The sequence below is a fragment of the Rousettus aegyptiacus genome, unplaced genomic scaffold (assembly GCF_014176215.1).
Source record: "Rousettus aegyptiacus isolate mRouAeg1 unplaced genomic scaffold, mRouAeg1.p scaffold_m13_p_5, whole genome shotgun sequence".
NCBI classification, from domain to species: domain Eukaryota; kingdom Metazoa; phylum Chordata; class Mammalia; order Chiroptera; family Pteropodidae; genus Rousettus; species Rousettus aegyptiacus.
In genome coordinates, this window is record NW_023416308.1 from 40,649,548 (window position 1) to 40,660,554 (window position 11,007).

An 11,007-nucleotide genomic window follows, 5' to 3' on the forward strand; every position below is an offset into this window, starting at 1 on the left:
GATCCAAATGGTGGCAAATGGCCACAAGAGACTCCCCTGGGGAGCTTATTGAAAATTACAGATTCCTGGGCTCCTCCTCGACAGAGTCTGATTGAGTAGGTCTAGAGTGTGTCCCAGGTAGCTCCATTTTTTTTAAAAGATCCTTAGAGGACTCTGAAGTATTTGGGAATGCCTGCTCTACACTTGACCTGATTTGTCTAAATTGTAGGGAAAACTTGGTTCAGACTCAAGCTGGTGTCTGTGAACCATAGGGTTAGATGGAGGCCCTGGGCTGAGTAGACAGAGAACTACCTAATGTTAAGGTTGCATTTCTGCATAGGCAGGTTCCAGGACTTAGAGTTTTTTGAGGCTTCCCCTTGGTTCTTCATAAACCCTATTATTGGCGTAAAGGTTGATGCTTATCTTCCTGTGTGCTTAGAAGGAGACCACATGCCCATCTAATCTAAAAGTGGTATCCGATCACGTGGCATCACTTCAAGAGAAAGAGGCCCAAAACACAGCTTTATTTTTTGTTATGGAAGATGGTGATCTGTCAGGAGACCATGTCTGCCCACTCTCATTCTTGCATAGGGATCAAAGGCAGATTTTTGAACAACACGGGTAGGTGGAGATTTGTGTGGGCTCACGTAGGTTGGTGCCTAGCTGATTTCTGTCCTGGGAGTCAAAGGCTGCTGCTGATAAATCAATGTAAAGCTGCCAACACTCTAGCATACTACTTTCCTTTATGCATATACATTTCACTTGATCTTCACAATAATTGTATGAAGTTTATGTTTTTATCTCCATTGTGATATAGACGAAGATTGAAACTTGATCTTGCCTGAAATAACAATATTTCACTCTTTGGATGGTCTGACTCCAAGTCTCATTCCCTGATCTCATACCTCTAAAGAGAGTTTTCTGGTGGCCAAAAATTAGGACGAGCTGCCCGAAATATTCTGTATGCTCATTCATGATATTGGATTGAAAGACTAGGAGAAACTGAGGTTAAAATTTGGGGAGGTGTAAGAAAACCAATGTTTTAAAACTTTTTTTATGTGAAGAATTTATTTTTAAACATCATTTATGTTTAGTTTCACAACAAAATTAAGGGGAAGAGATTTCCCATATACCTCTGACCCTACACATGCATAACATCCCTCACTGTCAACATCCCCCACCACTAATGAGCTTACACTGACACATCGTTATCACCTGAAGTCCATAGTTTACCTTAGGGTTCATTCCGAGAGTTGCCTCAGTCAATGGACTTAGACAAATGTATGACATGTACCCAATAATATGATATCCTATAGAGTATATTCGCTGCCCTGAAAATCCTCTGTGCTTTACCTCTTCACTCCTTTCTTCGTGTCTAGTTTTGAGAAAGGAGATGCTTGTTCTTCTATTGTTATTACGTCATTGGTTAGTTTTATTCAGTAATATATTTATTACAGAAATATTGCTGTTACAAAAATTAGAATAACATGAAATTGCTGAAATCTGTTCTTTACTGGAAAAATGGCAATTATATATGATTCAAGATAATATGAAGGCAAAATCAGAAAGTTTCTTTTTATTCCTACCCCTACTCCACTCCCACACAATTTGGGACACACAGTCAATTTTAGAACATTTTCATCACCACAACAAACAAACAAAAACAACAACCCATACCTGTTAGCTATAACCTCCCTTAACCTTTCCAGCCCTTCCACCTTCCACCCTTAAGCAACCAATAATCTACTTTCTATTTCTATAAATTTTCCTATTCGAGACTTTCTTATCGATGGAATCATATAATATGTGAACTTTTATGATTGACCTCTTTCCCTTAGCAGATTATTTTCCAATGTGGCTGCACCATTTTACATTCCCACCAATATTGTATAAGGGTTCTAATTTTTCCATGTCCTCAACACCACTTATTAGCTGACATTTTTTTTTCATTTATTTTTTTATGGTGACATTGGTTAACAAAATCTAATGTCTCAGGTGTACAATTAACATTAAGGTGTAGAACTTTGGAAATGTGGCAGAGTGAAAGACATCCTTATATCTCTCCCCTTGAAACAACAATAAGCTGAACATCTAAAACTCAACAAAAAACACCCAAACTACACACCAGCATATCTGAGCATGGGATCTGCTCATGAGAGCTACCACAGGTCAGAAACCTGGGTGTCAGGTGGTGGACTGGGAGAAATAAAGAAGCTGCATCTTGTAATTTCCAGGAGGAGAAGGAGAGGAGAAAGAGTGTTGAGTTCCCTAAACAGCCCTTCCTGGGAAAGTGGTGAGCTCCCCATGGCCGGCGGCAGGGCCAAGTCATCAGGGGAGGAAGCAGAGAAGTGAGACTGCAGAAAAACAACAGTTGATTTTTACCAGCCACACTTGCAAAACTGAGGCTGAGCCACAGCCCCAACTCCCAACCAGAGGGCCCCTTACCCCATACCCTCAGAGACCAATCACCGCAGAGCCCCAGGGGAATCTGAGCACACACTACCAAAACTGTTGCTAATACTGACAGGGACTGAAACTAAGGGTAGTGAGCATGATTAAGTATCAGAAAAGAAAAAGGCATTTTTAAGGCCTTATATAAAGCAGGGATCCAAGAGACTCAGATACCACCTACAGGAAACCGAAAGAAAAGTGCCTTCTTAGCAGCAAGCTGAAGAGAGACCTCTATATAATAAATCTTTCTGGAAAAAAAGCAGAATACATTTCTGTTAAAACCCAGGTGGAGAAATAGTCCATTAAACACCATGAACAATCAAGGTGACAAGGTATCTCAGAAAGAAAGAGAAAAATCTCCAAAAAATAAGCTTATAGACGTAGAAATATACAATTTAAATGACAGAAAATTCAGGATGATACTTCTGAAAAAAACTCAATGAATTCCAAAACAAATAATATGAACAACTTCAGGAATTGAAAAAACAACGAGATGAGCAGAGCAAGGAGATTGAAACCCTCAAAAAGAACCCAATAGAACTTCTGGAGATGAACACACGCAAGAGTTGAAAAATGAAATAGGAAGCTTGGGAAATAGAGTTGACCAAATGGAGGAAAGGATCAGTGATATCGAAGACAGAAATTTAGAAATAAATCAGAGGGAAGATGAGAGAAACTGAAGAATGAAAACTAATGAAAGAGAAATTCAAGAACTAGCTGATACCATCAGGAGAAGAAACATAAGAATAATGGGCATTATTGAAGGTGAGGAAAAGGAGCAGAGACTAGAAAGCATTTTCAGACAAATAGTGGATGAGAATATCCTGAATGTGATGAATGAACTGGAGCTTGGAATTCAAGAAGTCAACAGAACACCCAATTATCTCAATCCAAGAAGGCCTTCACCAAGACACATTGTATTAAAATTTTCAAAAATCAATGATAAAGACAGAATTCTCAAGGTAGCCATGGAGAAGAAAATGATAACTTGTAAAGGAAAACCCATTAGATTATCCTTGGACTTCTCAGCGCAAAACTTACAAGCAAGAAAGGAATGGAATCAAATATTTAAACTATTAAGTGAAAGAAGCTACCAGCCTAGAATAATGTATCCAGCTAAGTTCTCCTTTAGATATGAAGGAGAAATTAAGACCTTTCCAGACATAAAAAAATTGAGGGAATTCTCCACTACAACACCTGCACTACAGGGAATACTGAAAGGGGTCAGCTCATCTAAAGCAAAATGTCAAAAAACAAAAAACAACAAACAAACAAAAACATACACCATATCTAGGAGTAAAGTGACTATCCTATGCTTCTACTTAGAAGCAGAAGAGTGTAATGTTTACTAAGAACAGGACATTATAAGCTTAAATAATAATAAGAGAATTGCTATAGCAAGATAGTAATGAACATTCAGCACACATAGGGACAAATTGAGACAATAATGATTGAAAAGGAGAGGATTCAAAGATCCAAATTTGCAAAGGGGAATGGAGATAAGGCATACCCAAAAGAAAAGGGATAACTGTATGTATATAACTATCCTTTACATATTTGTAATGATAACCACACAGAGAAGACACAGAACTGAAGTATGTACCTTAAAACAAGAAGAATCAGAGATAAAACCCAAAAAAGCCAACCAAAATAAAGAAAACAGAAACACAAGAACAAGGAAGCAATGGAAACACTGAGCTACCAGAAAGCAAAAGATAAAACGGCTATAAGAAGACCTCATATTTTAATAATCACCCTCAATGTAAATGGACCAAACTTATCAATAAAAAGGCACAGAGTTTCAGAATGGCTGCCTCTAAGAGACACATCTCAGTTCCAAATACAAATATAGACTCAAAGTGAAAGGGTAGAAAATGATTTTTCAAGCAAATGGCATTCAGAGAAAAGTAGGAGTAGTGGTACTAATATCAGATGAAACAGACTTCAAAATAAAAAAGGTAAAGAAAGATACTGAGGGACACTTCATAATGATACAGGGAATCATGCACCAAGAAGACATAACACTTATTAATATCTATGCTCCCAATCAGGGAGCCCTGGAATATGTAAAGCAATTGCTAACAGAACTAAAGGGAGAAACAGACCGAAACACTATCGTAGTAGGGGACCTAAATACCACACTGTCGGACATGGACAGATCGTTCAAACAGAAAATCAATAAGGAAATAACATCCTTAAGTGACACATTAGACCAACTGGACATAATTGACATTTACAGTGCCTTCCATCCCCAAACAACTGCATATATATTCTTCTCCAGTGCACATTGAGCATTCTCAAGGATTGATCACATACTCGGACACAGAGATAGCCTCAACAGATTTAAGAGGTTGAAATCATACTAACCATATTTTCTGATCATAACGCTTTGAAATTAGAGATCAACTGCAAAAAGAAATCAGGAAGAATCACAAATACATGGAGATTAAACAACATAACTACTGAAGAATAACTGGGTCAGAGACAAAAGAAAGAGATCAAGAGATACATAGAAACGAATAATAATGATAGTACAACATATCAAAACATGAGGCACATGGCAAAAGTGGAAAGAGGAAAGAGGAAAGAGGAAAGTCCATATTATAACAGGCCTAACTCCAAAAATGAGAATGAGCCCAAATAAACAACCTAATGCTTCATCTTAAAAAACTAGAAAAAGAACAACAAATGAAGCCTAAAGTCAGCAGAAGGAAAGAGATAAGCAAAATTAGAGCAGAAATAAATGGAAATGAAAACAAAAATCATAGAAAAAATAAATGCAACAAAGAGCTGGTTCATTGAGAAGATTAATAAAATCGACAAACCCCTAGCTAGACTTCTAAAGAAAAAAGAGAAAGGAAACAAATATACAAACTCAGGGATGAAAGAGGGGAAATTATGACTGATATCACAGAAATACAAAGGATCATACAAGAATACTATGAAAAAAGTATATAACACCAAGTTTAACAACCTAAAGGAAATGGACCAGTACTTAGAAAAATACAACTTTCCTAGACTGAATCAGAAGAACTGGAAAATCTAAATAGACCCATCAGCAGTATGGAAATTGAAACAATAAAAATCTACCAAAAAGTAAAAGTCCAGGACCAGATGGCTTTACCAGTGAACTCTATTGAACATTCAAAGAAGATTTAATACCTATACTCCTCAAAGTCTTCCAAAAAATCAAAGAGGAGGCAGTACTTCCCAATTCATATTATGAGGCCAATATTACTCTGATACCAAAACCCAGTAAATATAACACAAAGAAAGAAAACCACAGACCAATATCTCTCATAAACACAGATGCAAAAATCCTAAATCAGATACTAGCAAACCGAATACAGCCACATATTTAAAAGATTACACACCATGATCAAGTGGACTTCATCCCAGGGGCACAGGGGTGGTTCAACATATGCAAATCGATTAATGTATTACACTACATAAACAAATTAAAAAATAAGAATCATGATCATATCAATAAATGCAGAAAGAGCCTTCGACAAGATACAGTACCCATTTATGATCAAAACACTTAAAATCGGTTTAGAAAAACATACCTTAACATAATAAAGGCCATCTATGACAAAACCTCAGCCAACAATGTAATCAATGGTGAAAAACTAAAAACCTTCCCTTTAAGATCAGGAACAAGGCAAGGCTGCCCACCATTGCCACCCTTATTTAATATAACATTGGAGGTCCTAGCGAGTGCAATCAGACAAGAGAAAGATATAAAAGGCATCCAAATGCAAAATGAAGAACTCAAACTGTCACTATTTGAGGATGACATAATTCTCTTTATAGAAAATCCTAAAGACTCCACAAGAACACTACTAGAAACAATAAGCAAATACAGTAAAGTTTCTGTATACAAAATCAACATTCAAAAATCCAAAGCTTTTCTATACTCTAATAATGAAGCATCAGAAAAAGAAGTACAAAAAATAATTCCTTTTGCAATTGCAACAAAAAGAATAAAATACCTAGGAATAAATTTAATGAAGCAAGTTAAGGACCCATATAATAAAAACTATGAGACCCTATTAAAAGAAATTGAAGAAGACACAAAGAAATGGAAAGTTATTCCGTGATCTAGGATTGGAAGAATCAACATAGTTAAAATGACCATAGTACTTGAAGCATTTATACATATTTAATAAAATTCCCATCAAAATCTCATCGGCATTTTTTAAAGAAATAGAACAAAAAACATCAGATTTGTATGGAAGCACAAAAGACTTCGAACTGCCAAAGCCATCCTGAGAAAATGATACAAGGCTGGAGGCATCACTCTGTCCAACTTGAAATTATACTACGAAGAAACAGTAATCAAATAGCATAATATTGGCAGAAAAACAGACACATGGACCAGTGGAACAGAATCGAGAGTCCAGAAGTAAACCCATATTTATATGGGCAAATAATTTTCAACAAAAATGTCAAAACCATTCAGTGGAGAAAGGAAATCTTCTTCAATAAATGGTGCTGGGAAAACTGGAAAGCGACTTGAGAAAGAATGAAACTAGGCTGCTGTTTATCAGCACACACCAAAATTAACTCAAAATGGATTAAGGACCTGAATATAAGACCTGAAATAACAAAATGCAAAGAAGACGACATAGGAACTAAACTCAAGGACCTGGGACTTAAAGAGGATTTTATGAATTTGACCTCAAAGGCAAGGAAAGTAAAAGCTAAAATAAATGAATGGGACTACATCAAACTGAAAAGCTTCTGCTCAGCTAAAGAAATCATCAACAAGGTAAAGAAACAACCATCCGAATGGGAAAATATATTTGCAAGCAACACCTCCGATAAGGGTCTTACATCCAAAATATATGAAGAACTCGTATGACTCAATAACAATAAAATACAAAAAATCCAATCAAAAAAATGAGCAGAGGACCTGAACAGACACTTCTCCCTAGAGGATATACAAATGGCCAACAAATATTTGAGAAGATGCTCAACATCGCTAGCTAGTAGGGAAATGCAAATCAAAACCACAATGAGATGCCATCTCACACCTGTTAGAATAGCTGTAATCAACAGGACGAGTAATAACAAATGCTGGAGAGGATGTGGAGAAAAAGGAACCTTCATACACTGCTGGTGGGACTGCAAATTGGAACAGCCACTATGGAAAACAGTATGGAGTTTCCTCAAAACACTAATAATTGATCTACCATATGATACAGCAATCACTCTACTGGATATTACCTCAAAGGCTTAAAAACCCATATCTGAAAAGATATTTGCACACTGATGTTCATAGCAGCATTATTCACAGTAGCTAGGACATGGAAGCAACTGGTGTCCTACGATAGATAACTGGGTAAGGAAGCTGTGGTACATATATACAATGGAATATTACTCAGCCACAAGAAGAGATGAAATGCTGCCATTTGTGACAACATGAATGTACCTCAAGATAATCATGCTAAACAAAATAAGCCAGACAGAAAAGGTTGAAAATCACATGATATCACTTGTATGTGGGATATAAACCTAAAAGCAACAAATGAACAGTACAAACAAACAGAGACTCATGGACATGGACTATAGACTAGTGGTTACCAGAGGGTAGGGGGTGGAGGAGGAATGGGTCGGTAGATGGTTAAAGGAGCTCAAATATAGGCGGTTAGGGAGAGGGTGAAGTGGGTAAAGGGGATCAAATATATGGTCGCTGAAGGAAATTGGAGTTTGGTAAAAACACAATGAATATGCAGGTGTCAAATTATAATGTACACCTGAAAATTATATAATTGTATTAACTAATGTTACCCCAATAAACTTAAATAAAAAACAGTAAAGAATATACATATTGCATTGTGTGTTCACCTCCTATAGTTAGATTTCTTTCTGTCACCACCTATTTGACCCCTTTTTACCTCATCTATCTTCCTCCTCACCCCTACTTTTTGATTCTAGTTATCCTAGTGAATTTGAGGTAGTACTTCATTGATTTGCATTTCCCTAATGACTAATTATATTGAGAGTATCTTTTCATGTACTTCTTTGCCATATGTATATCTTCCTTATAGAAATATTTATTCAGATCACTTGCTCATTTTAAAATTGAGCATATTTATTTCTAATATGGATGTTTTTTATTATTGAGTTATAAATGGTTTTTGTATATCTGTTATACAAATCTCTTATCAGATATATGGCTTGTATTATTTTCTCCCATTCTGTGGGAGAAATTTCACTTTATTGATATCTTTAGAAGCACAAAAGTTTTAAATTTTGGTGAATTCCAATTTATCTATTTTTTCATTCATTGCTCATATTTTGGATGTCTTATCTAAGAATTATTTGCCAAATCTAAGGTCATAAAAATTTACCCATATACTTTGTTCTAAGACTTTTATACTTGTATGTATCTTTTACATTCTTTGTTCTTTGACTCATTTTAAGTTAACTTTTGTATATGGTGTGAGGTAAGGGTCCAACTTCATCTTTTTGCATGTATCCAGTTGTTTCAGAATCATTTGTTAGAAAGACCATTTTTCCCCATTGAATAATCTTGGCATCTTTGTGAAACACTGATTAGATTTATGGGTTTATTTTTGGGTTATCCTATTCCACTGATCTATATGCTTATTCTCTGTCTTGACTACCACTGCTCTGAAATTAGGAAGTGTGAGTTCTACTTTTTTCTCTTTTTCAGGACTGTTTTAACTATTATGGGTCTCTTCCAATTTCATGTGAATTTTAAAATCAGCTTGTCAATTTCAACAAAAGAGGTCATCTGGAATTCTGAAAAGAATATGTTGAATCTGTAGATCAATTTGGAGACTATTGCCATCTTAACAATATTAAGTCTTCTGATACGTAAACATGGAATGTTTTCCCTTTTATTTAGGTCTTCTTTATTTTTTTCAGTAATGATATGTAATATTCAGGGTAGAGATTTTACACTTATTTTGGTAAATTTATTCCTAAGTATTTTATCCTTTTTGATGCTATTGTGAATGAATATTTTCTTAATTTTAACTTTGGATTGTTCTTTGCAAGTGTATAAAAATACAACTTTGTATATTGCACTCTGCAACTTTGCTGAACTTGTTTATTAGTTTTAATATTTTTAAGTGGATTTCTTAAGGTATTTTAATACGTAAGATAATATCATCTGTGATATAGTTTCAGTTATTTCTTTCTAATATGGATTTCTTTAATTTATTTTTATCACCTAATTGCTATATCTAAAACTCCAGTAGAATGTTGGCTAAAAGTGACAAAAATAGACACTTTTGTCATGTTCCTATCTTAGGAGGAAAGCATCCAGTCTTTTTAGCATTAAGACTGATAATAACTATGGGTTTCTTATACAACTCTCTTAACAAATTTGAAAAAGTTCCCTTCTATTCTTGTTTGTTGAGTTATTTTTTTTAATCATGAGAAAGTGTTAAAAGCATTTTGTCAAATGCTTTTCCTGTTTCTATTGAAATGATCATGTGTTCTTTATTCTGTTGATATAGTGTATTACATTAATTGATTTTCAGATATTGAAACAATTTTGCATTCCTGGCATAAAGCTCACTTGGACATAGTATAGTATTTATAATTCTTTTCATATGTTGCTGGATTGTGTTTGCTAGTATTTTGTACAGGATACTTTTGTCTATATTCATAAGAGATATTTGTAATTTTTTTCTCGTAATGCTTTTGTCTGGTTTTGGTGTTAGGATAATACGGGCTCTATGAAGTGAGTTGGAAAATGTGCCCTCCTCTTCTATGTTTTGGATGAGTTTGTGGAGAATTTGTATTTATTATTTAAAAATGTTTAGTGGAATTTAAGCTACACAGCCTTAGGCTTTTCTATTTTTTTCCTTTCTCTTTCTCCTTTTTTTTTTTTTTTTTTTTGAGCACCCTAATTTTTCCAAAGAGTTTATTTGGGCAGATTAGGGAACAGACCGTGAATCTCAAAGAAGGTATTGAACCTCTTGGTGGTGAAATGTGGCTAGTGCTGGTGGCAACAGAGGACCCTATGGGGCAGGAACTTGATCTTAGAGTCCTGGAACAACTTGACCACAAGTTGGCCACCCTTGCTGGCTGTGATTTCTTCTACTTTTATGATTGAATTTGCAGGGGTGCAGTGCTGGGCCTCCATGTCTCCATAGCCCTGGGTTACAGCACCATGGTGGTCAGGTCCTGGTACATCTGGTACATGTTGTGGTGCTGCTGTGGAATTATAGCGCAGCCAGATGCCAAAATTCTTCACCCGCAGAGGGGATTTCTTGAACACCTGCGCACAGGAGACAATTGCCCCTGAAGACTTCTTCATCTTCATCAACTGAGACACAAAGACCAGAAGGATGACTTGGCTATGACAAGGTTAAGAACAGAGATGCACATGTGGTAAAGGGGCAGCGTGGGGCACTTGAGGATGACGGGCAGCTCCCCACCACCTTGTAGTCTCATGGTGTACTGAGGCCTTTTAGAGCTTTCTCCCTGTTCGCCGCCATCCACAAAAGACTAGTCTATTTCTTCTTGAGTCAGTTTTAGGAGTTTGTCTTCCTAAGAATTTGTCCATTTCATATAAGTTGGAATACAATTGTTCAT

The 11,007-nt window shown here is 35.9% G+C and overlaps 1 pseudogene; it reads right to left on the minus strand.

Annotated features, from left to right (window-relative positions):
• Window positions 1-10,333: 10,333 nt before the first annotated feature.
• Window positions 10,334-11,007, minus strand: LOC107516147 (annotated as a pseudogene).